General features: G+C 35.9%; 1 long non-coding RNA gene across 11 annotated transcripts in view; it reads left to right on the top strand.

The window, feature by feature from the left end:
* The first annotated feature begins 471 nt into the window (after positions 1 to 471).
* Positions 472 to 27,979, top strand: part of LOC141745052 (uncharacterized) — a 73,096-nt gene continuing 45,588 nt past the window's right edge. For 2 of the 11 annotated variants that reach the window (XR_012587651.1, XR_012587652.1), the window contains exons 1-5: positions 3,874 to 5,807; positions 6,433 to 6,571; positions 18,145 to 18,250; positions 22,362 to 22,510; positions 25,994 to 26,210. This is a non-coding gene — a long non-coding RNA (uncharacterized LOC141745052). The other 9 variants (XR_012587655.1, XR_012587656.1, XR_012587653.1 and 6 more) reach the window with 9 other exon arrangements.

Below are 27,979 nucleotides of genomic sequence, written 5' to 3'. Positions count from 1 at the left end.
CTAATGAAACTACTTTATGAAAAATAAACCCATAAACACCCCTATGGGCAAAAAAGATTTTTGTAAAGGGAAATATAAACAGGGGAAGTGAATAAACAGATGAAAATTTGAAGAGGGAGGTGAATTCCATCTGTTGCCAAATACATCAAAAGGCAAACTAAAACCAATTTGTTAATATTAAAACCAGTTTGGTAGGGATGTAGCCAATAGTTTGTTGCATTTGTTTTTTGTTGTTTGCAAGTTGTCTGCAAGCAGCTCCTCAATATTTCACCATGCAATTTTTTATTTTCTAGTGAACCCAGTTTTCTTTCAAAAAAACTCTTGTTTCAGATTTTTTGTGACACATTTTTGATATTGTCAAGTTACCCGACTCCATGGAAAAAGCTTAGCACTTGGACAAGAAGATTGTACTCACGTGTCATAGAAGAAAATGCTATGAAACTTCATTCAAGGGGAACAGGAGCTACTCATTGTTAAGATAAGCATTTCTTGTTACTAGCTTAGCCTAGCTGATATTTCAGGACCTACTTGCTGTACCTACTGCTTTTTTACAACTCAAATTTATCTGCCACTATTTCAGTATCTTTCCTCTGGTAATGAATCTCCCCATGCCATCCTAAAATGTCATGCTTTGTACTAAGCTATGGCATTTCCAAGCAAACAAATCTCATCACAGCTTTGATGCCATAGATTGAGTGCCCATACCGTATTATTCTTTATGGATTCTTTTCCCTTACATGATGTAAGGCATTAAACAGTTTCCCCAATGTGTACTGGAAAATGTAGCCTTAATGTGTTGGTCTTGCTCTCCAAGTTCAAGGAGATGGACAAAGTGGCATTTCAGTATTGTCACAGGCAAGGACTGTACCTAAATGAGGAATTAGGCCTATCTAAGTTTTGTTATTCATACCTTTCTAAATGATGTTTGTTTCTGCAAACAGGTTTCTCTAGTATGCTATTGCACTAGATTATGTAATGTATATAAGCATCTGCAGTTAAAATATCTAGCAATATTTTCAGCTCTTCATTTTAGTGTTATCTGCTAGGCTTTATACATAGGTTAGGAACCAATGATTTGTTTATCTCACTATTTATTGCTTTATTTAATGGTTGAAAAAAGAACTATATCAATCAAATCCAAGTGAAATGATTTTTGAGGCTACAATATCATGAGAGTTTAGTACTGAGTGTTGTTTTTACTGGTAATACAGAACTACCATTATTGATATCATTACTGACTGCAGAATGCTTTTTGTGAAAATTAAGACATTCGTATTATGACTTTTGAGTCCTTGGTTTCATATCTGATCTAACTGAAAAGTGTAACTTGCATGATACATGCCTGTAAAAATAATAAGGTGATAAAAACAATTCTGGACTATAATGTTTCTCCTATTCCTTTCATTTCAAGGAACAATAAGAGAAATATTATTTACTTTGTTACATAGGACATTTATAGGAATAAAAACAAGATGAGGAATTATTATTTATATTATTTATGTGTATTACATGTAGATTTCTGTTGGCTGTACATTGAAGCAGGCTCAGAATTATACTTTTTTCATATTTGGTTTGTCTAAACTATTACAGCTACAATGGAAGAAAGAGCACTAAACTGAGTGGTATAACTGATGACATTTCCTTGTTAATTAGCTGCATCTGGAATGGTGGACTTTTATGAAACTGAGTGCATACAGCTGTTGTTAGCAAGTCTGAAAGTATTCAGCTTCTAAAAATGTATCACTTCAGAAAAAGTAAGAGAGGTTCGGGTCAATTAAGCTAGAAAGCTTTTGTATATCTAGTCGTAGTCAATTAGGTAAAACAAAGTGCCTGGCACCAGTGGCTAGACATGAAAGTCAGAAAGAAAAGCCATTGTATATGACTATTCTGATTGAACTTTGTTGCAAACCAAACTGTAGAGAAATATATTTTTGTACTAAGTGGAATTATTTTGATAATTAGTCCATTATTCACTTTACTTTTTGGACATGTCTGCAAACTGATTAGACAAATATTGGTGATGATTGTTTAAAGATACTAAACGTAGAGATTGGTCTAATATATATGGCTGTAAGCTGCATTTATTGAAGACTGCTAACACTACATTTTGTTATTATGAGATATGGAAGTAGAAGAGATAATATGTTCCATTTTGGATTGCAAATCTGAGAGCCAGACTTGAACTAAAAGATGCTGTTAGTTAATCCAGTTGTAAATGGGTATCTGATATTTTGGGCTTAAGAGTTCAGCAAATATTTTTTTTTAATAAGATCAAAGCAATACTGAAATGGTTGGGTAGCATGAAATTATATAAATTTCCCAAATATTTCCCAAAAATATTTTCTTGGGGGGCGGGGCAAACATGTTCAATTAAATTGAGATATGTTTTCATTTTATTCTTTGTAAGGTAGAACTCTTATTTACTACTTCACATAAGTGGTAGTTTTCTAGATGCAACTCTTAAAAAATAACCAAACTAAAATTTTCCTTCATTTTTTATTTCTTATAATATAGAAAATTACGAATAATTTTATTAAAATTAAAGGATTTAAAAAATATAAACTGGAGTTCTACTTTTCAATATTCTTCTCATACTTTATTACAACCTTTTCTTTTTTTCTTTTTTAGGGGGAAAGAAAAGTCTTTCTAACCTGAAACGGATCGTTTTGTCTGTATGGGATCTTGTGTAGATTTGATTAACACTACAGTGTCAAGTCTTTAGGGTCAGGGCAGATTGTATTAGAAGCATGACAAGTAGTTAATGAATTTGCATTGACTAATCCATACAAAGCTAAAGATTTTTCTGTCAGGATTAATGTCCAAAAAGAGTAGGACACACTATTTGATACATTATCTTTCACTGAATCATACTGTTATTGGACACAAGATTAAGGAACTATGTTATTTTGTCTCCTTCCATAGATATACAACTGTTTTTTGGTATGACACTGATGTATAGTCATTGCATTAAAAATTCATTTAATCATCGGTAATGTCCCGTTGTAATTCCAGTGTATATGGTATGTGTACTTGCAATAACTGGATAAGTACCGAGTCTTGCAAATGTTCACCTTACAATATTTCCTGCTGTGTGGCCATTCAGAATGCAGCATGGAGTCAGAGATGCATGTTCCAAATTTTGATGTATGCCTTCAGTTTGAACCGAACTGTCAGAAGACCTGGTGATGAAAAATATTTTAAGCTTTCAGATGCTGTCTAGATATATTGTGATCAAAAGAGTTGCTGTTTCTTAAAAATTTAGTGGCCTAAGTGAAATGAATACTCAGTGACCCTGTGATATTTCAGGAGGTGGAATTTGGTGAAAAGAGTTGCTGGAATGATTTTCCAGGGAAATTAGGCATGAGAGTCTTGTCAAAATGGTATGAAGAGATAGCGTAAACCCGTGTTCTGAAGGAGAGAAAGGGATTGAGAAAGATGTCTTATCAATTTTTGAATAAAATTCTGGAGAGTATGCAAAATAAGGGAGTGAAGAAGTGTAGCATCCTTCTCATAAGGGGTGTCCATGTAATGCTGGTAAAGAAATTACAGTCCACAACAACAGCACAGGAAGGGAGAAATAGAGCAAGGTATTCCCTTTGAGCAATTTTTTCTTTATTTTTAAAATGTGATTGTTTTGTTTAGGACTAAACCAGATAAATGACAAACTGAGGCATTTGTGCTAGTTATGCTTCTGAGAGAACAGTGAAAAAAATTGTATCATGAATTTGCATTGAATAAGATTATTTTTAAAAAATGTCATGCAAATTCTTAGTTGACGTCTTCAGTAGATGCAGTTGTCTGTTTTACATATAGGAATGGCTACATAAACAAAGCAAAATTCCTCAAAAATGAAACAGTGAGTACTCTGTTCAAAATATGTTAAAATTAAATAGCAAGGGAAACTATCCATGGGGAAAAAAATAGCAAAACACATTTCTTAGCAAGGAAACAGGTGATTTGGTTATTTTTTTTGTTAAATTTAGAAGCTAATAGCTTGATCATTTAAAAAAAAGAAAGTCCTAAAGAGAAACATGAATTATATAGATTATGAAATACCTTAATATTCAGAATCAAGGCTTTAGGTTTATGATAGTTAAATGAAAAAGGTAGTTCAGAGAAGACTATGAAAAAAGCTTGTCGAATTATTCCAGACGTAGAAAGACGAGCAGTTATTCTTTCTTTCTTCAAATACGAAACCAAAGTTGCATCAAGTGGAAGTAGTGGGTATAAACAAAAATATTTTCTATTCACAAAGCAAACTTAAGTTGTGGAATTTCTTTCCCAGAAGCTGTTGTGACTGCTCAAACTACATACGGCTTTTAAAAACTACCTGCTAGCATGAAAGAAAAGTCCTTCAAATGCTGTGAGGTCCAAAGATGATACCTCTAGCTCAGGGATTTGTTGGAGGCTGGATGAATGTGATGGAAAGTTGTTTATGTGCTTTGCATTATTTCATGAGAACTGGTAGTAGACAGAAATTATTCAATTATGAGTCCGGTTCTCTCTCCCTCTGACATCTAAAAGAGCAGGTTCAGATCCTATGAAAGAATATCTGTAATCAAGTCCTCTTGTTTTGTCTTGTTTTCCCCTTTTAGGAAATAGCTACGTCTTTTAGCTCAACTATTTAAGTTGCTCTTTGGGAGATGTTTTGTTGTCTGAGGCCCAGGTCTAGTTTACTGCATATATGAAGTTGTCACACAGGAAACGTCTGGCAACACCTAAAAAGCTTGAGTAGACTCAGTGCTGCTTAAAAGTATCCAGAAGAATAATATGACAATATAAAGGCTAAAAATTAGTTCATGAATAATATTGGCCTATAAGATAAGAGCAACGGAAGGTTGTAAATTAATATTTAGGGCACATCCTTCAAAAGTGGAGAATACTAAATGTGATTTACCTTGCTAGTAAAGCTGTTGGCTGTGTGGATTACATTCATCATTAGCACTTATTATAGCCATCTCAAGATGAATGTCACAGGCTGACACCAACCATTCAGTTCCTGAGGTGAATATGATCATACACTTCTTGTAAATAGTACTCATTCATGTCTCCAGCCGCCTTATTTTTGATCAAGTCCCTGCTGTAAATACCAGTTGCCTGCTTCTGTACCACATGGTACATCACAGTGCATTTAAGTGTTGTATTTAAGTGCTTTCATAGCTGCTGCAGATTTTTTTTTATCTGCTTATCTGTGTAACATAGATAAATCAAATGGTAACTATCTCTTCAGAGAGAACTTCACCACTCCCACCGCTCAAGAGCCTCCTTAGGCTCCATTATATCTGTGTGCTCCTCAGTTTCCTATTTGAGACCTTGCAATTCATCCATGTCAAATGTTGTCTGTCTTTATATTATCTAAATGTTAGGGAGCTGGGTTTTTTTTTTTTTTTTTAACTGTGTTTCTCCAGTATACATATACATTTTTTGTTTAAAACATGTTTACTCTGTCTCAGTCAATGTCTATTATGTGGCGCAGACTGTTTAACTATCATTTTGTATTAATAAACACATGAAAAGACTCTGGCTTTCCCACATGGAAGGCCATTATCACATGCTTTAAAGACAAATATGCATTCATACGGCTTACACTATTGTGATTTTTGATGTGTTTTTGTATTTTTTTTTTCCCCTCTAGTTAATCAAGCAGTAAGAAAACAGGGAAGTCTGGCTTAGATATCATGATACTGCAAAAATGCAACTGAAAAACTCCTTTGGCACGTTACTTCCCACCACCAGGTATGGTGCAGCGGAAGGGAAGAGTCCAGCTTGCTTCACAGCTCTTGTCTGCAGCTGCTTTACTTCTCAAGGTAATCAGTATCTGTTTAGTCCCACAGATCAATGGTTATAACACAGTTGTAAACACAGGGACAGATGGCTACAGATATTTTAAGTTCTTCTTAGGTCTAATTTAAATAGGGCAAGGCAACGCAATTCTACCCCAAACTGCATTTGTTCTCTACTTTCAGCTGTTTGCAAACACTTGTTAGCTGGCCTATCAGTGTGAGCCACGTTAAAAATGTAGCAATGCAGAATTCAATCAGCTGGGGTTCAATAAATAAAAAGCCCCACATTATCACATCTTGCGGCTTTGCAGGTTGCTTTTTCATTTGGAAAAAAATCTTTACTAGGAGCTTGGAGAATCTGCTTGGAGGCTTTTATCAATTGCCTAGACAAAGCTATAGCTGATGGAATCTACTGTTTGCCATAGTCTGCTTTGCAAAGAAGCACGGGCAGTTCTTATCATGGAAGCAGTGGTGTTCATCAACATAAAAATACTAGAAACCTTCCTAAAAAATGTTTCTTTGCTGTTCTAACTTACTAGTTGCACACTGTGCCAGATGAGCACTATAGAGGTTTAGGTCTGTTGTACATAGGAGGAAACTACAACTTGTTAGAACATGTAATGAGTTACAAAATTATTCATTACTGCAGCGTTACTCCGTTGCAAAGTTCTCATGAGGTCGTATGCGTGCATAGCAGCTCTCTGCGAGTTTTTGCAGAAGTATGCATTTGGCAACAAGGATCGTGTGAAGATACGCATGCAAGAAAAAGTTTCAAGGTCCTTTAAAAGGTAATAGATGGGTTTTTTTCTGTTTTCAAACATATACCAAAATAATTTTCTCATCTTGTTAAAGAATAACTGATACTGCCTTGGTCAGTACAATACTGATCTCTTAAAACTTTTGCATTATAAGTGTCTGTGCACTTGTGGAAGTGCAAGCACACACACACTGCATGTGGTAAATGTACTGCAATATTTTCTGTCAAGATTCCCACCAGAAGAAAAGCGTTAGAGCTGGCATTGAATGGGAGGCTGGTCTGGATAACTTCCAGAGATTTCTTCCAGCCAGCATGTCTAAAATCAGTCTCTGGGTCGCTCTTCAGGAAGCGCTAAATACTGTCAGACTAGAATTGATTTAAGACTGTCTTAAGGTCAGAGGCAGAGAATTCTGTGGGCATTTTAAACCATTCAAGCACATTAACAAGCAACAGTTTACACACTAAGAATTCTTGTCTTTCCTAGGTATTTATTTAGCTAATGGGTCTCCACAATGGCATCCAAGTGGCACTGCTCAATCAAGTGCGTGGCTGTCTACATTTCTGAGACTTGCTTTAAAGTTATGTAAGGACTTTGGGCTAGGCCCTACTGCTTAGGTTTTCATGGTCCACGATTAGTGTCTCACAGCACTGTTATTTTGCAAATGAAAGAATCCTGCATTTGCACAAATACAGAATCTTTGGAAAGCAAACTTTGTAATGCTGTGACTAAGGATCGAGGCAAAGGAGGGTGAAGGAGAGAGAATTATATCTTCATTGTGTGACAATAAAGCTACTGAGGATAAAATTCAAGAAATTTGCTTGATTCAAATGGGAATAGTGAAGGACTAATTCATATATTTATTTTTTTTTTAATTATGGGTTGTGAGGCTGTTTTCATAGTTCAGTGAAGCTCTTATTTTGCAATTAAATAGCATCATTGTCAGTATAGTAATTCATTAATATCATCAAAGAGTGGGCTAAATTCTGTTGGCTCAAAACCTCTTAGAAGGATTTTAAGAGAACTAGTCTTGATTTCCTTTTTTTTGGTTTCACTTTGCTTCTAAGGAGTTTTATTTCTGGTTTTTATATAATGACTGGCTGACGACGTTTGAATATAGCATACATTCACTAGCAGTGGTATACGGTATAGCATGGCAGACAGAATGCACGCAAAGATACTGGTAGAAAATAACTACATGGATTTCATCACTTGACATCAAACTGTAATGAATCTAGCAAAAACTCCATTGTAGGTCTTAGTAGATTTTAGATACATCATAGCTTACATTCACGAGAATAGAAGAGGATTGCATAATAATGCTGTATGAGGAGGCTGTTTTATTAGAAGAATGAGAAATTTTAAAGTGAATATTTATTTGTGGGGGCTTGCAGTATTATTTTACTGTATAAAACTAGGGGATTTTTTTTTCAGAGCTAACTGACCGTGCTTATTTATACATTTTAATTATGTGCCCTTTCCTCTCCTTGCACATTGTGAAAATATAGTATTGCTAATTTAGGCTGAGAATTTTTTGCTGTATATAACTTGCCATACTTAATGTGGATGAACCAATGCAAAAGAAAGCTGTTGTAATTGCGTGTTCCTTTCCTGTTGAGATTTCAGTTTCAGAATTGTATGAAAGTCATAATCCCAAATGCTTAAAATCACACCTCTCACTTTGTGTACTGTTCCATCATGTAACTATAGAATGAAGATTCCATTTTCTTTTGATTAGACTCAGGTTTTTAAACTCTAATTGACTTTGGGGGATGTTTGTAGAGATAGTACATAATGCAAACCAAAAAAAAAGTGAAAAGATTTATTTTCTAATGGAAGTCTATATTACTGATATGTATGTGAATTTATACTTTTATATACAAACATGTAACTCAGATTGGTTGTTCTGGTACTGTCTGAATAGTGATTCAAAAGGGGAATGCATTTCTCTTGGTCCATCGAGGGAGTTTGCTGCTGCTCTTCATCAGTTCACACAAACTGCCAAAGCCAATGTCTGCCTTGCCCTCCATACATCTAATGCACTTTCTCTCTAAACTCTGGGGATTACACCAAGCTTTTATAACTGGCAGCATGGCATAGCAAAGGAGGAAGGCAAGGGGAGAAAAAAAGATATTAAAGCTTACTAGGACACTGGAACCATCACTCATCATCAGAGCTGTCCTTGGGAAATGGTGATCCTTCTAACAGCCCTTGGAAAGTCATACTTTGCCACTAAATGGAAAACAACAATTATGCTCTGACGGATGTTCAAGATTACGGTATTTCTTATTCTCGATTTTTACAGTTTCAAATAAATGTCTCCCTTGTTTCCTGCTGTCTTACTGCTCCCAAAGATTACATTGACACGAGTGAAGTCCTTATGAATGCTCACAGATTTGCGAGACTAACTATCTGTGTTATGTCTTTTTCTACTACCATGAGAAGTCAATATTTCATTTACATCTCTTTACTCTGAAACCACAATCTCCTTCATTCTCTCCATTTTCTGAATTTTGGAATCAGGGTGGAGTTTTCCAGCGTGCTTATTTACCTGTGAACAAACTCCTTTGTCTTATCATAATGGTTTTTCTTTTTAAAGTTTCAGTCATGCTTATAAGCCACAATTGATGCTTCTGCTCTTGTTTCATGACTTAAGTCCTTCTTGGAAAAAGTAACATATCTCGACGATACTTTCCTCATAGAGACCAATTACTAAAGATCCTTCTACACACCCACAGTTTCCTATTCTCTAGCCCATCCTATTCCTTTGACATTTCCCTGCCTAGAGTTTACTGACTGCTCAAGGAAAAAATTGTCAAGGTGTAGACATATGAATACCGTACGTTTAGTTTTCAGGTCCTGCATATATTTTTGAGGGACTAGACTAAAGTCATAGATGGGTATAGGCTGTGTGCTACAGTTATTTATTAATCCTTAGGTGCTTCCTTAGACTGGTTTTAAGAGCCTTAATGAGATCTCTAAATTCTGTATTGAATGCATGGGAAATGTTAGGAATCTCATCATGGCACCTGTAGCAGATACCCTACAGAATGGGAACGTAAGGGTGTAGGAAATTTAGAAGACAGGAGTGCCTGATTTACATGGAGATATGCATCTCCATAAGGAGTATGCGTATCTTCATAAAGATACACATATCTCCATAATGAATGCAGAGTCTTAAATCCGTTCTGGGTTGTAGAGGAAGAGCATGCTTTTAAAATTATATGTATCCGAAACAGAGGAGTTATAGGTTCAAACCTACTCTTTCCACCTCCACAGCGTTTATTGGTTCCTTACCAGAATGTCCCAGTCCTTGGTCCTGCATAGGATTTTCTAGCCTGTAGGTACCCTCCTGGCCTTAAGGATACACCATACATTTTGCATAAAAGAATTACAGATTCATTGGTGGACTAAGAGAACATGATCCTTTGGCCCTGAGGCTTAATGGTCACATGTGTCAGAAGGTGTCCCTGCCTCTCTTCAGGGACTATCCTGTACAGTGTGCAGGTGAAGAAGTTTTTCTTTGCTGATTGTTATGAAAAGTATTCAGTTGTGAAAAACTAAAACAACGTCATGGATGGAAGCCTTGGTGGTTCTCTTTTAATTAATTTGTTAAACTACGTAATTCCACAAACCAAAGAAACTGTGATACAACCAATGACTGTAAAAATGCATTTTTTTTTCCCCTCAAGGAGATCCCCTTTGTAGGTGTGATCTACAGAGCAATCCAGCTATCAGATTTTGCATCTTAAATATTCCATGGGTTCAGATGAATTGGCTGTAGCTGCAACGGTGGTAGCTTGCAATTACTCTGTTTGCATTTATAAAATCATAGTGTACTGAAAAACAATATACTTACACCATGTTTGAAGCTTTTTCTTGTTTTTTTTTTATTAGTATTTTTTAAAGGCCTCAGTTAACATCTCATTATAAACATTTAAACGAGGATCAAAAAAATATGTAATGACATAGAATTAGGGTCTCTGTGTGAGCAGGGTATGACTTTAAAATGTCAATGCTTATTCAGAATGAGTTTTGAGCACCATGCAGAACTGATTGCAGGACAGGAAAGACTGGTGGGACTTGCAGATCTGAAGTGTTGCAGTAATATGACAGGAAATAAGCACAAGTTAATATGAACTCTACCGATTTCTGTCAAGCAGGTGGTAATTTTTCTCTTTCAGTATTGTAACAACCTTTTGCAAGTCTAGATTTGATGGTGGTGATTTTCTTTTTATTCACTAGTTTTACATCAGTAAAACCAGGTTGGTTTCAATGGAATATCTCCCAATTTACATTAATGAAAGACAGAAGACTAATTTCTTACGCAAAATAAATTTCACACACTACTTTTCACTTTCCTGTTTTTGCTGTGTATTCCATGTGATATATTGTCTTTTTCAGTAATGTTTAAGACTTCTTGTTTTATCCTTACACGTGTATTTATCGATAGATGTCTCACTTGTTCAGAAGCACTGGGAAAATAGCTAGAAGATTTCTATTCCTAAAAGACCTTTCAGTTTCCCTTTCCCACAAATGATTAAAAACATAAGCAAGAATGAGTAAGAATAAAATGTTAAAAAAGATATGGTCTCTCAATATTTCCAACATGGAGCTGTTAGATCCACATCAGATCACGCTTCTTTATGAATAGCCAGTATAGTCTGTCTGCTGCCATGAGATCATGTATTGAGAATTTTTTAATACAGATTCTTTAAAAGTCTGTCTTGCTACACAGATTTCTATTTCTTCTTGCCTAGTAAACAGCATCCATTTTCTCCTTGTATTGCAGATCACTTTTGGTTACTTTATTGACTTCGTGCCTTTATCAGAATCAGCACAGCTTTTAATGTAACTAGTAAGCCTGTCATTAGGGACTTGATGGAAGCCTGCCTCAAATTGTAAATAAATTATACTTTATGTACGGCCATTATCGTCTTTCTCTAGGGGTTTCAATGGCTCCAAGCTTTTGTGGTATAGACCATATCCCTTTAGGCAAGATATCCCTTCAGGATATTTCCCTTCAGGCATGATATGCTGGTTGTAGTCATTACAATATTACTTTGATTATTCTCTAAATTACCCCTCATTACTGTACATTTTCTTTGCTTTTCTCATTACAGATGTAAACATTGTGTGTCTTGTGTTTTCAGTCATCCTTCCATTCAAGTCTTTAATATACAGCTTCTCTCAGTGTTTTTGCCTGGATTAAAAAAAAAAAAAAAAGCCATGTTTCTAGCTATGTATGTTAAGTTTAAAAATACAGGGAAATGGGAATATGGTTTGTTATTTAATTTAGTGTGCCTAAATAACTAATTAGCCAAAATAGCTTATTAAAAGGCATCTTTATGGCTCTGTTGGGAAGTATTATGAATGAGGCCTTGCTCTATATCTTGATTGTCAACTGACCTGGGCCCTGTCAAAGCTATAATAAGAGGAATGAATTCCAGAGGTGAAGGGCTTTTGCTGAGAATTTCCTGTCAACATCCCCTGACATTTTTGTTTAGAGACTCAAGTGTTCCAGCTGACCTCAGCTGTCGTGGTGGAACATAAGGGGAGAAGTAGGTTACTTAATTGCAGTCATTCAAAACCTTGCCGATGCTTAACAAGTTCTCTGTTATGATTCCCATTGGGTTATGTGATTTCATGGACATGAATGCTATTGTCTGTTACATCACGTCCTATGGGACCATATGAGGATTTATTATGGAGAGTAAAATTTGTATGACAGCATCTTAAGCTGACATATTCATAAAGTTCTTACGACCTTAATGACTTCATTTTTAGTTCTATTTAATGCAAGAGTTATGCCCCTAGTATACACATGTAACAGATACAATACATTTCTGTCAGTACCAGTCTGTAATTTCTCCACTGTTTTTAACAGAATTGAAGATTCACAGAAATTTGAGTCTCCATTTAAAAAGCTCTTCTTTCTTCAGTGCCTATAACAGTCCAAAGACCATTTATGACTGTCAAGTGTTGTTCTTGTCATCACTTTTCATAAGCCCATAGGTTAATCTTCATTTCCAGCAATCTTTTCACTCACTGTCCGCATATAGCTTATATTCTGTTTCCACAGAAGACATTACCCTTGCATTTGAATCCAAAGAACACATGAAAACAGGTTCTCTGGTAAATTTCCTCTTCCTTTGGAGGACTTCAGGTTTTATAAAATTCACTGGAACTACCATTTTTCTGTGAAACAAATTAATAAAATAGTTGCTCCAGTACATTTATTCCCCCCCGCAAAGCTTGATAGTGTTGAAATTTCTCAGGAGCATTAGCCATACTTTAAGAAAGAAACCTGGCACCGTTTGGAATTTCAACATTATCGTTGTAATGATGACTGACTCCCACCTTGGATGTCAGACCACGCAGCTCATAACATTTTAATAATAACAGCTATTTATTGAGATATATCTTTCCTTATCGTTGCATGGAAAGTAAGTAAGCAGCAGTGGTGGTCATGAAAACTGAGTCCCAGTTAATCCATGAGATAGTACCACAATTCTCCTTGAACCATTTCAGTAGCTGGTAGAGTTTCTGCTCTAAGCAAAGCTAGAAGCTGTGAAGGATGATAATATACTTTGATCATCAACAGAGATTTCTATATGTCATCCCTTTATTTTTTGTTTATTAGTTTATATTACCTTTATGTGGCTACATCCAGGATGTTGACAGGCTAAATTATGTCATCCTAAGAATGTCGGAATTGATCAGGTATGACTTTTCCACCCTCTTTCAGTGAAGCAACAAATCTTTCCTTTTGAACCTTAAGGTATATTCTGCCAGGACAAAGGAAATGCTTGCTTTAGTCCTCATGATTCTTAAAGAACAATTTTTTGAGGTGTTTGAAGTGGCTACATGTAACATCTTACTACCTTTTATTAGACACTGTCTAGTTAGTATATCATTTAGGTCGAATATCAAGTTGAAGCGAGCCTTCAGTCTCTGTTTGCCTGGTGCTGTCACTACCAACTTGAGGAAATTTTATTTGCCACATGGACACACACTTGACAAGAAAATAAGGTCACTTACCATAAAGTGGTTCTTTGAGATGTTGCAGTACCTACAGCTCTTCAGTTCTGCCCACACTGTGCAGAAGCAAGGAGCTCTGAATTGAGACAGAACTGTGAAAAAGTAAAGAATAATAAAGTAAAGGCTCTTGATGCCTTCCTGTGGAACCTAATATCTTTAAGCAAATGTATAGTTCTGAAGAACACTATTAGTTTTAAAAACAGCATTTCTCCCAGTCAGGCCTTTTGTTCTCTTTGAGTCACAATTTTTGTGGAATTTGCAAGTACATTTGTGAGGTTTGTCAAATTTAATTTATGGGGCCAAAAAATTCAAATGTTACACTTGGGGGATTTTTTGCTAAGACTATTTAAATGTCCAAAGTTAGTTCAGGCTTTTAAAGAAAGCATATGCTAATATCCTCAAATCCTGCCTTCAAAATTAAGCACTTTCGCTTTACGCTGAACAACTAATTCTAGATTTAGACAACAGAGGTCTGCAGTTTTAGTATCCATGAGCTTTGTTTTTTGTAAAAGAGGATGTCACCCTTAAAGTGTCGGTTGTGGCTTTGGAGGAATTATGTACTACAGATTTTTTTATTATTATTTTTAAATAGCAGCACTGCTTGAAAAATAACTTTTAAATAGGCATATGTAAAGCATCATGCCAAAAGACATGTTCACAAGATTCTTCTCCAATAGGCATTCTTGAAAACTTCCTTTGTTTTTTAGTTTCTGTTAGATCTACAATGGGATAGTTCAGTAGTAATTGCAACCTTTATTTATACACAAATGTCAGGAAAGGTATATTTCTTTTCTCAATATTCTTCTAGTTGGTGAGGGCACCGTCTGAATTAAAATTAAAATATTGTCTCCTGATAGAGACAGTAATTGTCATCACTGATGATTATGAACTACCCAGAAAAGTTCCTGCTTAACAGTCAGGAAATGACTCAATTTTGATGTTATCTGTGCTTGTTAGAAACCTGAAAGAAATACCTCTTCTTTTTTGTCTTTCAAGATCTGTGTTGTATCACGAATACAAGTTTCTGTCTTCTTGGAGCTAATGGTTAATGGGAAAATATCACTTAATCACAAATCAGCTTTTTTTTTCACAGTTGTTGGAATTTTAGTTTGTTTGCCTTTTTATCCCCCCCACCCCGTCCTTAGAATGGTCTGCCATCATGTCAGCTTTAATTTGCATGCAGAAATAGATCATTTTACCTCATTATTTTTTTGGCTAACTTGAAGTGGAGTTTCAATCATCATATAAAATGAGAGCGCTCTTAGTCACGTTTCGGAATTAATATATAAAATCCTGTCTTTCCCCAATGTTCTTTCTCATGCGTGCATGTACTGTCAGATTAGAAAGTAATTCAAGATTAGTGAAACATGGTCAGGTTGATTAACAACCAACAATTAAATCATTCCCCAGTGAAAGACCTTAATACTTTTTAATTCTTGCTATTGGGTTGTATAGATCTAGTACCTATTACACAGGCTGCCACCAGGGACAAAGGCAATACTGTTAGATGTACTTTGTCAAACTCCAGCAGAGCATGCTGGAACACCATGGACAGTATATCTGTAAATGTCTGTGATTCTATCCACAGAATTTACATTTATGTAAAATATATCAAAATAATAATAATTACGATTATTTATATCAATAGAAATTTCGTGCTACAATGGTAAATTTGTACTCAAATAACAAATTTTTACTTTGCCTGAGATCAAATGGCACGGGTTTACTGATGTATGTGCTTTAGCCAATTATGTAAAATAATGAGCACCGATGTGAACCTTTTGTGTAACACAAACTAATCACGGTAAAGTGCAATTCTGAACTGATGTAGAGAAAGACACATGATAAAACCTAATGCTGAAAGAATTAAAGTAAGCACTGCACATATGACTACATATGATGCACCACTAATAAATTGCTTAGAGCACAGCATGAGAACTTCATGAGGAAGTCTAAGATTCTGTATATTTCCTCTCTAAGGCTTGCTCTCACTGCAAATGTTACTGGGAATTCACTCTTAAAATGTTGTCTTTTCCTATTTGAGGTTGTGTGAGTGAGCAACCATTTAAGATTTTCACTGCTTGTTGAATAAAACCTGAATCAAGTGCTGAAAAATTTAAATGTATTCTGTATTTTCTAACTTTTGCAGTTGCAGTTCAAAGCCTGCTAGATTTGAGACATAGCAATAAAAGTCTTCTGTCACATGCAGCATGGCCAGCATTGTGGCAGCACTGCAAACTTTCCTGTCTGATCTGTCAACCTCTGGAGGGCATGATGCTCAGCAGCTGATAAAGTGCTCTATGCTGAAACCAAAATTATGGGTTCTAATGAACCTCAGAAATGCTGCTGTCTTTGAAATGTGACTCCCTGTACAGCGAGAAGTGGGCTGTTTTCACAATATTGAACAGCCACTGGATGATAATGACCTTCAATAGCTACAGCTTGGGGCTAGATTTGAGTTTGATACTAAGAGGTGAAAAGCTTTCAAACTCAGTACCAGTCCCTTGAGCTATTTAGTCCTTCCAATGACTTATTTCTTGGTAAACATAAATCCCCTTTGTCCTCATCATGCTTGTTACTCTGCAGCAGGTTTTGTGCAGGCTTTGTATCATATCTTTATGGTAGATTTTCTGTAGATTTGAACCCTATTCTATTCACATTCACATAATCTGAAAAAAAAAAATAGTGCTCTTGGAATGAGTATTTGTTTCAAAGCCCACCAATGTCAATTAACTCTGGCTTTGCTAGGCTTTGAGGCTTCAGTGAAAACACTTTGGGCAGCTACATATTTCTTCGTCCTTTTCCTCAGTGCAATCCACAGCTCAAGCTCAGTGCTGTGGTGCATATTTCTCAGAAATCTAACTGGTTAAAGTCAGTTCAACTCTGTTGCTAATGTTATGGGTAAAATTATATCTTTGAAGCATTATGTTCGTGAGTGGAATAAAGAAGGATAATCTCTTAGTTTTACTAGCAGCTCAGATTTTCTCTTTAACATAGATAAAACATTCTGCTTGGGATTCTTCTCTTTTCCTCGTAACTTCTGTCTTCCTCTTGATTGAGTAGGTCAGTAATGTAAACTGATAAACTGCTGGGAAACATGATGCGAACATGAAGACTTTCATCAAGCTCATCAGTTTAGAATGGCCTCAGGTGAAAAGCATGTATACCTACATGCTTATACATTTGCTTTATATTGATTATTTGTTAGAGATTTTCATTATAGCTATAAAGTAATAAGGTACATACTGTGCCCATGTATTTTGGGGAACATACCATGACACTATGTATTCACACTAAAAGCTGCAGTCCTAAAGCATCTTTAAAGTAATGTTCATATTGAATATATCCTTTCCTTACCTGGAGCAGCACCCACACATGTAGGCTGGCAAGTATAGAATAGTTTTTTCCTTTGAACTTTTCCTTCACTTTTTTTTTTTTTTTAAACCGTTGGCTGATTGTTACTGTATTTAGACCATACTTTGCCTCTGCGCATTTACTCACTTAAAATAGTGTCCTCTTACAAATAGATTAATTCAGATCCATTCAAACATAGCTTGGCTTGTTATACATATTTACATTGTATTTGGTTGTAAAGACCCTAGTAGATTGCAAGCATTATCAAACTAAGAATATAAGCCATAAAACCTTGAGTGCCTTTGCTGTTGTACTTTAATTCTGTTAATCGCCCTAGGTAAAGATTAGCTGCTGTTGTCAATTTAATTCAGCTTCAAACAAAGCAACAAGGTCACTTTTTTTTTTTTTTTTTTAAGCAAACAGGATTGAGTTGTCATGTAGTTCTAATAGGCAGCACAGGGAATCATTAGTCCACCTCAGCTCCCTGACTGATGGGCATTTCACTTCAGTCATCTGACTGAGCACTAGTGGCCCGGTACTATTGACACCGTGTCAGAGCTGAGAGAAGATGCCTTAATCGGCTCAGACACTCTCTGCATTGATTTGACAAGTTGCTGTAATGACCTTCTTGTTTTTCTGAAGGATTACTGTTTACCCAGGGAGGTGCTGCTGAGCGCATGTGCTGCATTGTCATGGAAACTATTATTGTTGCATCTTGATCCCATTAATGCTGTGGTGTGTGACACTGATATGAGACACTGAATATTTCAATGAAATACATTCCATCTCAATAATGCTAATCACTGACCATTCATTAGGCTCACAAAATTTGCAGCTAGTTCTGCATAGCTTTGCCAACAGGAATTTGCTGCTTACGGCACTTTCCTGCCTTGTTTGGGTATTTTGTGAGGCAGGGGTATCTTCTTTGAAGAAAGAAAGTGCCACTGTTTACTTTGTTTGTTTGTTTTCTTTTCTAGTTTTTGTTCTTTGACTTCGGTAGCTTGCCAGTAATTTAGGGTGCTTCTGGTTGAGGAAAGAAATAAGAAAATCAAGATGGGAAGAAAAAAACCCTCATACTTGAGACATGTAGATCCATCAAGGAAAAACAGTATTTTGGGGAGGAGAGGGTTAGGTGTTGTATGGAAGTTTTTCTGGATCATGCTGAAAGTGTAGCAGCCTATAACTAATATTTTTTCTGTATTTCTTTGTAGCTTTAAGATAATGGCAAGTGGAAGACTTATCTCACACCTTACAACTATAAATTCTCCCTTGTTCAGTGCAAGCATATTTTTCTCAGCCGTTTCCTTCGTGCATTTGGTATGTGGATACATGATCTTTACTGTCTCTAGAAATTAGCTTCTTAGTACACCACATTTGGGAACAGACTGAAACAAGCATGGCTCCACCCATGATTTAGGTAAAAAAGCTTGAAAAAAAGCCACTGATATGAAGCAAATAATTCTAACAGGTTACTCTGTAAGACATGATAGCTGATTTCTTGGAAAAGGCAGTATAGCAGGCTGTCTTGCAGGCTAGATCTAATGATTAAGTTGGAACAGAAGTGGTTGTTCTGACAAATTTGAGCAATTTCCTGTACATCGATTTTTGATGAGAAGAAAAGAAAATCCCCAAAGTTTTTTTATGTGAAGAATCATCTTTCATACATGGCTTAGTAATTGGGAAATATTGTTTGAAAACATGTCGATAGAAGATGAGCTCTTAGCTAGTGGCCATGAGTTGCGAATGAAAGAATGATGCTATAGAAGTAGCACTTTAGGAAAAGGGTTTTTATTTGAAAATTAAGAATTATTTCAGTTTTATTCTTCACTCTTCATCTTACAACTTGCAAGGTTACCCAGGCTTGGGACCTGTTATATCTTAAGACATCTGACCGAATGAGATGTTGAAATCAGTGTCTAGCTGCAGTAACACCTACCATTTCTCTCCACTCAATCCAATAAACAATCACCCACTCATCAGCTAATAGTTTAGGTTATTGACAGATGTTTCTTATTGACTTCCTTGTTTAACCTAATGAATAATAAAATGCCTTTCACAATATTTGAGAAAGTACTGAGTAGTATTTCCCCCACCGTGCAATCAGTTTTCATCTCATCACACAATCATTACTATCTCTCCTTTGATTCTAAGTTTTCTCGGAAAGATATTGTCACAGTTTTTTACCAGTTTATTGCACGGTACAGTGTACTGAATGTTCTTCATGGCATTCTCCTTTGAGAAAGATGTGCAAAAATCATAGTTTTGGAAAGATTTATTTCTCTGAACACAAGCTAGGAAGGTTTTCCAGTAACATCATTTGGAACCAAAATTACAAACATCTAAGGTTTTTCCCATTGATTAATTATTTCAAATCATGTACTAAGGTCAAAGATGGTTATGCTTATATTTCCCTTTCTATGGAGAGGAATAAATCCTTCACGAGTATAGAATGTCCCAAAATCTTTTGAGAAGAGCTATTCTTGATAGACAGAAAATGTGTTCCTGTATTCACATTCATAGATATTTCTTGGTGGCCTCTGGGATCCTTCTTAATGTGCAAAATGTTCTCTTCACATTAAGAAAATTCTTTGGTTTAGGGTCTGCTCTTTACTTAAGCCAATCTAAGTTTATAAAATGAGTTCTGGCTTAGAAATAATTTGTCAGGTTCAGAGTCTGAGCTTTTGTTTGCTTGGAACTTCCTAGTCCTCCATTGCGACAATGAACATTCTGGATAGCAGTAGTTTAGAGTTACTTAGCAAATGCATCTTGCAGTCAGTAAGCTCTGGAACTAGTCAGGTCTGAGACTGTAAGGAAGTACTGTCTTCATTGCTTGGCTATCAAAGGTGCAGAAGTGTGCTTGGTTCCATTGCACAGAAGAAATTATCTGACTGGGATATAAAAATGGTTCCGTTATCTTCTGCATTCAGCCCAATACACAGCCAGTTGCTTGTTACATAAAACAGAAAATAGAATCCAGGAATTCTTTCTTCCCTAATCCAAAAAAACTTGCTATTATCTTATGCCACACATGCTTACATTCTTAGTAAAAATACAGCCTTATGTTGTCAACATTAAATAATCAGGCATAAATAAATATAATTAGTAGTAGTCCATATTTTAAAATTCTTTAGGGGTTAAATGAATATAGTTAGTAGTATTCAGTATTTTAAAATTCTTTAGGGGTTACTCTTATGCATTTATGTATGCATTTATGTGTGAGATATATACATATTTCATGTACTAAATAAAAACTGTTTCTATACAGTGAAGCCAGACAGAAAAACACAAGAATATGTACTATGCTGAAGCAGATTATGTGGAGTTCAATTAAATAAATATTGAAATTACAGACTCCAGAAAAGATTCACCGTAAAACTGCTAGTAGACAGTATGTTGCTCGCTGTATCCATATTGTGTTACCTGCAATTCAAATTAAAACCTCAGTGAATGTGGGATTATTATATCACTCTAAATTGAAGCATATTTCAAAGCGATAGCTCACCAAATTTGAAGAATACCTATATGGCATCAGAATGTTGATTTAGCCAAGAAAGATACTGCATGCAGCTATAATAGCACTTAATGACATTGAAATAAGCAGTGTCATCAGCTGCTTTTTTTTTTTTTTTTCCCCCAAGACATAATCTTTTAGCCCTTTTGGCTACAGCAGAATATTTAGGCTTAAATTTTTTTGCTTGCTTATCTAGTAAAATTTGCCTTGGTCTTGTTCAAGACCTGAAGTGGATGTTTTTACATTTGGAAGAAGCTTTTACTGAATGCTAATTTTGTGAGACTTCAAAAGTAAAGGCATTTTTGAGGCCTTTTCTATCTGTCAAGATTAAGCAGCCTGCCCCTAACACTAACTTGTTGTTTAACCACTCAATGTGTTTGTGTTTAGTTTTAATAAAGATGCAAGATCTAGCGGACATTTCTCAATCTTTTTGATGCAGTCTTTTCAGAATTACTATTCACCTGCTAAGCATTTGATATCCTCTTAAAAGACTCCTCCCTAATCAAATCAAGTTCTTGGGTTTTACATGCCAAAAGTGAAAGCTGCTGGTGACTTATGCAAAATAGTTATATTTGGAGATTAATTTAAAAATCCAGATTGAAAATCAATAAAACTGTGTTCTATATCTTTAAACCATGCCTCAACCTTTTCCTGCTGGGCTTAAATGGTGATTCTTGTTAGAGCTTGATATGCAGAGGGGCAAGGAAAGGGGGTATCTTTCCCATTTAAAGCAGCCAGTAGAGTTGTATAACAGGCTGGCCCGGGGACTACTTTGAGGTGGCATGGTTCTGCTCTAGTATATTAAAGGACTTTGTCATAATCTAAACCGAGTTTAACCAACTAATGAGTAAGTTCTCTTGCTTTACTCATTGAGCTGCTTCTTCGAGAGTTGGTTCCTACATTTGACTAGAATACGTGGATTTGGAAGCACCAGATTTCTGCTGCAATTTTAAACCCAGTAGTTATATGACTAGTGTTGGGTGGAAAGACTAGGTTGTGACAGCTAAGCGCTAATCTTTTAGAACTCCATACCTCATAAATTATCTCCAAAAGCTAACAACTGAAACTTCAGAATGGATCTGCTGAGAGGCAAGGTCTGGGAAAAGAGCAAGACAAAGTTGTCCATTAAGCTTTCTTATTCTATTGTGGTAATTCTGCCCTTCATACAATCTTGCTGTTATTACAGCTTTAAATACTACAGTTTAAAATAATATAAAAAAAGCACTAGTGAAGTATTTGATATTAGGTACAAAGCATGAACTTTAAGGCTAGGCTGACAAAAAAGATAACTTGACACTACACACAAAGTAAGACAAACTGCAAGTAGACCAGCTGCTGCCTTGCATCTGAATGAGTCTGGAAGATCAGAAGATGATTCTTCCTACAACCAAGCTGTGAACTTGTCTCCACTGAGCATGAATTGCAAATCTTTTTTTTTTTTTTCCTCCCCCAAAAAAGAGTTTGTGTGTTATAAAAAAAGTGAGATTTTTTTGAGGCATGAGTCAGTTCTGTTGATTGTGTGTTTCACTTGCCATGTCTCAGCTGTTGTAAAGGTCTGCTCTACCTTAGAATAATCTTAGAAGACTGTTGTTATGCCATGTATTCATGGGGCTGTTCCATCTCCCCTGGTGCCTTTTTACAGCATGATCAGCCATAAGAATGCCATTTTTTGTGCCACTATAAAACTGGTGATAATGGAAACCAGACCACTAGATACTAAGATGTTTCTGTTTGTGATGAGATATCTTAGACTATATCTGCAGTCAGACTGTTAGAGTCTAGGTTTATACAATTAAAATCAGACTGACAAAGAACTTGTAAATGTACAATGATGAATATATTTTTACTGGCATGGCAGTGGGCTACTTACTGTCATTTCAGTGGCCATCTGAGATGATTATTTTTGTAATTTCACAGGGACAGAATATTCAACATGAAGCCAGAGAAGAGGCAATAGTGATTTTCCAAAATAAATCCTTCTTGCAGTATTTGCATTAACTGCGATGACGACTTCCAATTTTAACAACTGCTTGTTGCTGGCCAACCACTGTAGCAATTTTTTTCAGGTGAGAATTTAAAGCCACTAGATTTCCCCTTTCTCATGATGAGAATAAACTTGCTTGCTGAAACCAGTACCTCCACATTTTCAATTAGAAGTTTCAATTGCCAGTCTGGTAGCACTAAAGGATTGCTTATACCAAGATTAAAATTTTTAGCAATATTTCACAATATATGAGATATAAAGATCATTCCAGCTTCTGTTGCGCACAAAGTATCTAATTTAATTGGTTATGAATTTTCTTTTATGATGTTTCCTCTTGTTTCTCATAGCAGGATACCGGATAGTCTCAAATAGAAATTTGATCAGTTTTCATTTTGCTGTTTGCAATCAAGTATCCTGTAGCTATCCAACTTTTCCAAGTTGAATAACTACGAATTTTGCCAGTTTTCAATAGATGTATGTTCCATCATGCTTCTCAAAAGCTCTATTTCCCTTTTGTGCATCTTTTCAATTCCACTCTATTGTACTTCTGATGAGGCAAAACCATACAATACTTCATATGAGGGCATCCTATTGTGCAGCACAAAGAAGCCTCAGCTCTTCCAAATAATTTGTTTAGGCTTTTATTATTATTATTCTATATTAATTGCACTTCATTTAGTAGTCACAGAAAATAAAAATTTCCCAAAGACATTTCAGTTGAAGGCAATTCGGAAAGTATAAATCTGTTAGCAGTTAGGTGGAGCTCCTGGAGAGTAAGAATACAAGCAATTATTCCTCTGAATATTTCATTGAAAATATAACTTTTCTGGCACACTTAAAACATTTGTTTAACTAAGGGGAGTTGGACAGTGAATTTAGGTTTTTTTGTTTAGTTGATTGGTTTTTTTTAAGGAGAGGATATACATAAATTATTGTTTGTGGCTCTACCAGATCTGCCATAATTAACATTGCAGTGGGAAATCACTTTAGGCAGCCATAGGGAGCAGACCTAAGTCTCCCTGAGTCTTTTGGCAGCATACACTATCATTGCATAGCAATCCATAGCAATAAAAGAATTTTTACTTTACAGAGCATTATTTTTGCCTCTTTGTTTAAAATGATGCTCTTTTTTGTCCCCCAAGTATTTTTGATTCCTTTGTACACTTGATATATTCCCTTAATTGTGTTTTCCCCTTATGGAAAGGGACAGCACAAGCTGTATTTAATTGCAAAAGCTTACCCAAAACTTTGCATCCAGCATCTGGACTGTAGTTCAGCTCATACCTTTATGATACTGCTCCTCAAAGTACTTTTCATATATCATTAGGGTGAATACACTCTTGTTCCTTTTTCATCAGGACACATCATGCACTCTTAAGTCTTTTCCTGCATTCGGTTATTTAAACGTAAGCTATGACCATGCCAGCAGGTGTCCAGAACGTAAACACGAGCGCACTCATGAAACAGCAGTTGTGCTGTGGTAGTTACCAGCATACACGGTAGGTGTGGCATAGCCAGGGCCCTGGGTGTGATGGGGGCATGTGACAATGCATTTGAGGGTTAGCAGAATGTACGCAGCTGTGGATGTGGCTACACAGTAGGGAAGCACATGTGCTTCCTCACCTTAAGGTAACTCTTTTATATATGCTACCTTTGCTTCTTCATGCAGGAAGCCTGAAAGTATTCTTGGCAAATTAACCTTTCAGGTTGCCAAGGGTCTGCTGTTGCTCCTTTTGAAACCAAAAAGTTGGTATAATTATTGTGGCAGCATTTCTGGCTTGTGAACAACTAATAAGCACATCAAACTCAAGATCAAGTTTGGATTGTTTCAATCCATAGTTTTGTTACTATCTTTGCTTGCATGCTTTTGAGAAATTGCAAAATTTTTCATGTTTTGTTATTCCATTCTTTTGCAAGATTCCTTCTAAGGTTTTTAAGTGATGTTCTATATGCAGTGAGGATTTTGGGTGGATTTCTTCCTTTAGTAATATGTCTAAATAATACTATTTTATTTATTAATTTAAATGTCTCATTACTACTTTGATCTGTTTCCTTTGCAACTTTTCCTTTTTTTTTTTCTTGTTGCTGTGTTTGCTATTGAATTGCCTCTTCTTTATAAGTTAGTAGAGCTTTGAGCAGAGTATGGTGTTTTCTGCTCTTTCTTTCAAAGTCTCATTTTGAGAATATTTTCAATGCCTTTTAATCTTCTAAATGTCTTAAGATAAAACTTCCTTAGATTAACTACTTGTAGTTTTACTAACACATTTTGGCAACACTTTGAATTTTTTTGTGGTGAGAGAATATGTTTGGTGGCTTTTCTTTGGCTATGTCTATGTACCACACAATCTAGAGAACAGTAATTTTCTAATCATTTTGTGGTAGGCCTTTCACATTTGCTGTTGGGATGTGGCAGCCTTTAAAATTTTTCTGTGTATTCTACCACAGAGCAGAGTACACCTATCAGCAAGGAAAGGAAAAGAGCCTTTGCTGATACTGCGGCTTGCAGTTCGTCACATTGTGTCACGGAAAATGTTATTTATTGATTGTGCTGACAGTGGCAGTAAATAGAGCTAAGTCTGTTTTACATCACTGATGAGCGTGTGTATCTCATAGCTCTTGATGCACACTCTGACTTCAAATCACTTCTCCTTATCCCCTCCCCCCATTTAAACTGAACACAGGTTTTTCTATTTCATTATATGAACATGAATTAACACAGAGAGGAAATACAAGAAGTCATTTTTATTGCATATTTTTTCGACATGCAAGTCTTCTTTGACTTCTTAGTAAAAATTAACAACTACAAATTCCATTTCATCTGTGAACCCTGTTATAGGTTGCATTATTCACTCAATTGACTGCAACAGTTAAGACGATTACCATCTGTGATCTAAATATATGTTTATATTGGAATGCAGAAAGTATTTCATTATTAATGCCTCCTTATAAATCCAGCACTCATTTAGATGACAATCAGTTCACTTTATGACAACCAGAGTGTGTTCCAGTTCTTGCTTGTGTTTGATCATTGTGTGCAAGTTGCAGACTCATTTAAAATGTCTTTGACTAAGGCATACAGGTTTGCGTTAATCTTGCATTTTCCTAGGTAAATCCCGTGTCTGCAATAGATGTAAAATCATACACTAACATATTCATGGCAAGTTTGTGGAAAGGACCATGAAATATTGTATTTTAATCAAGAGGAAAAAAATAATTTACTTTGCAGTAGTTGGAGTAACAGTTCATGAATGTCATTTCTCAAAGCTGTGGAGAACCCATTGTCATTTATTTAAACAAATATTCAGTTAAGCAGAATTCTTGGAGGTTTTTTGATATGTAAGGACCATCAAGTGGCCTCTAGTCTCAATCTCGTTTCATCTTTCTTTTCAATCAATTTAAAAATGCATATTTGTAAAAGCTAGATGGATTTTATACCACTATGTTTTCAGTTTCTGGGTGTCTGCCACGCTAATACATTGATTTGTTTAAAAAAAGTTAAGTAGAGTTAGTATGATTTACAGGACATTTCCTGGTCCCTTTTTCTGATGCCTTTGCATTATTGTAGAAAACTAAAGAAACTGGGAAACCGCATATTTCTCATAGTGGTTGGAAGTCTCTCCAACTGGCAAGAGGTTGAGCCAGTGGTGTTATGATGCATTACCAACATCTCTGAAGCTCCCAGTGGTCAAAAGTGACGCAGGAAGAAAGAAGGTGCACTGATGGGATCATCATGCTCATGACTGAGTATCCCTTTTGGCGCGCAAACATCTAATAAATGTAAGGTGAGTCCTCGGTGGTCCTAGGCTGTACTGGAGCTTGATATTACACTTTCATTACTTTCAGAAGTTTGTTTCTGCTGTAAGTAATGAATCCATTCTTCATCATTCATCCCAAAAAGATTTGCCAGTTCTTTCTTTATTACAACTCCTGTAATTTCTCATGTTTAGAAAGATGCTGTAACTTGTGTGTTCTGTAGTGAGAAAACCCGCTGCCCTTTCCCCTCTAATGAATGCCAGAATTATCACAAAGCTACGCCCCATGAATAATTTATATAGACCAATTAAATGAAGCTGCTGTATTAGTTCTCATGGGACATATCTGGTGAAAACATCAATCTTGTAGGCAATGGCACTATGTTTTGACACCTGAAGCTAACCTCATGTAGCTACTTGTAACATTTTGAATTCTATGAATTTATACCTTTTGTTTTCATGCAAACATAATTATTGTAATTCTAAATTATGAGTGCCTGAATTTATTTCTTTGCATTCTCTGAGGCTGTAAAATAACTTACACTGCCAAATTTCAATGAAGTGTAGTGGGCCTGACTAATGTTGGATTTACTTAGGAGGTAGAAGTAAAAGTGTCCAACTGAAAGTTTCTGACTGTGAAAACACATAGTGATTTGATATCTCCATTTTAATAAAAGTAATGTATTGAAAACAATAGGCTCTTAAAAGTTTTCCTAAAGTTGCTGCAATCATGGTGGGTGGGGAAATCTATTCCTGTGTGAACGTGACTCCATTGCTGGTTGCAAAACACTGGAGATGTGTAAAGCTGCATCAGCTATATAACTGAAAGAGCAAAGTGAGCAGAAGTGCTGAGACACCCAGTTCACTGCAGCCTTGCCAGCTCTGCTCCAAAAACGGTACAGAACGAAATCCCTGCTGGCATAGGTCTTCCAGTCCTGAGCAGGTAAGTCTGTTCAGCATAGCCTTACTTAACTGTTCAGATCTCTAAGCTGCTAGGAACCTATAACTATGCTCTTCATGAGTTTAAAACTGATAATCCACAAAATCAATTTGTTCTCTCAAAAAGACGTCTTGAGATGAAAAGCTGAAATTCAGCTTGCTTAGAGTTATTAAACCACATATGGTGTTTTTTAGAACATCCATTGGACAGAATAGTCCAGGATGGGATTTTCAAAAATGCTTAAGGCATTTAGGAGCATAACTGACACTACAAGTCTATGGGATTTACGCTCCTACATGCCTCTGGCACTTGATTAAAAAAATACAATTTCAGCAGATAGTACTCTGGACTGTTACTGGGACTTAAATTCTGTTGATTCAGCTATGACCTGCTGTTCTGGACCTGCTGTTTCAGTGCTGTCTGCGTCTCTCATCCGATATTGGCCTATTTAGGCAGGCATTTTCAATGATCTCTGGAGGTAAATAATGCAATGGAATGCCGGTATCTCCCTGGGTCTTTCTTTTGAAGAGATCGGCTTTGGGTTGCATGGTTTCATAAACTGAAGACTATGTCTTAGTCTTTTATTAAAATGGAGATATCAAATCACTATGTGTTTTCACAGTCAGAAACTTTCAGTTTCTGATGGTTTATGATGAATGTGACTTGGACCTCGGTTTTGTTTGTGGAATCTGAATAAAGCTACAATTCAAACAACAATATTGCCTTTCTTCATGAGATTAAGATGCTTTGATTTCTCTGTGAATGTGAAGACTTTTATTTTCCTTTATGGAATAATTTTAATTGCAGCTAACAATGTTTTTTATCCTATCATTTTTTGTACTTTGTGTGCCATTACCAT

The sequence above is a fragment of the Larus michahellis genome, chromosome 6 (assembly GCF_964199755.1).
Source record: "Larus michahellis chromosome 6, bLarMic1.1, whole genome shotgun sequence".
Taxonomy (NCBI): Eukaryota; Metazoa; Chordata; class Aves; order Charadriiformes; family Laridae; genus Larus; species Larus michahellis.
The sequence above is the reverse complement of the archived record's forward strand: the minus strand, read 5'-3'. Positions and strand labels throughout refer to the sequence as shown.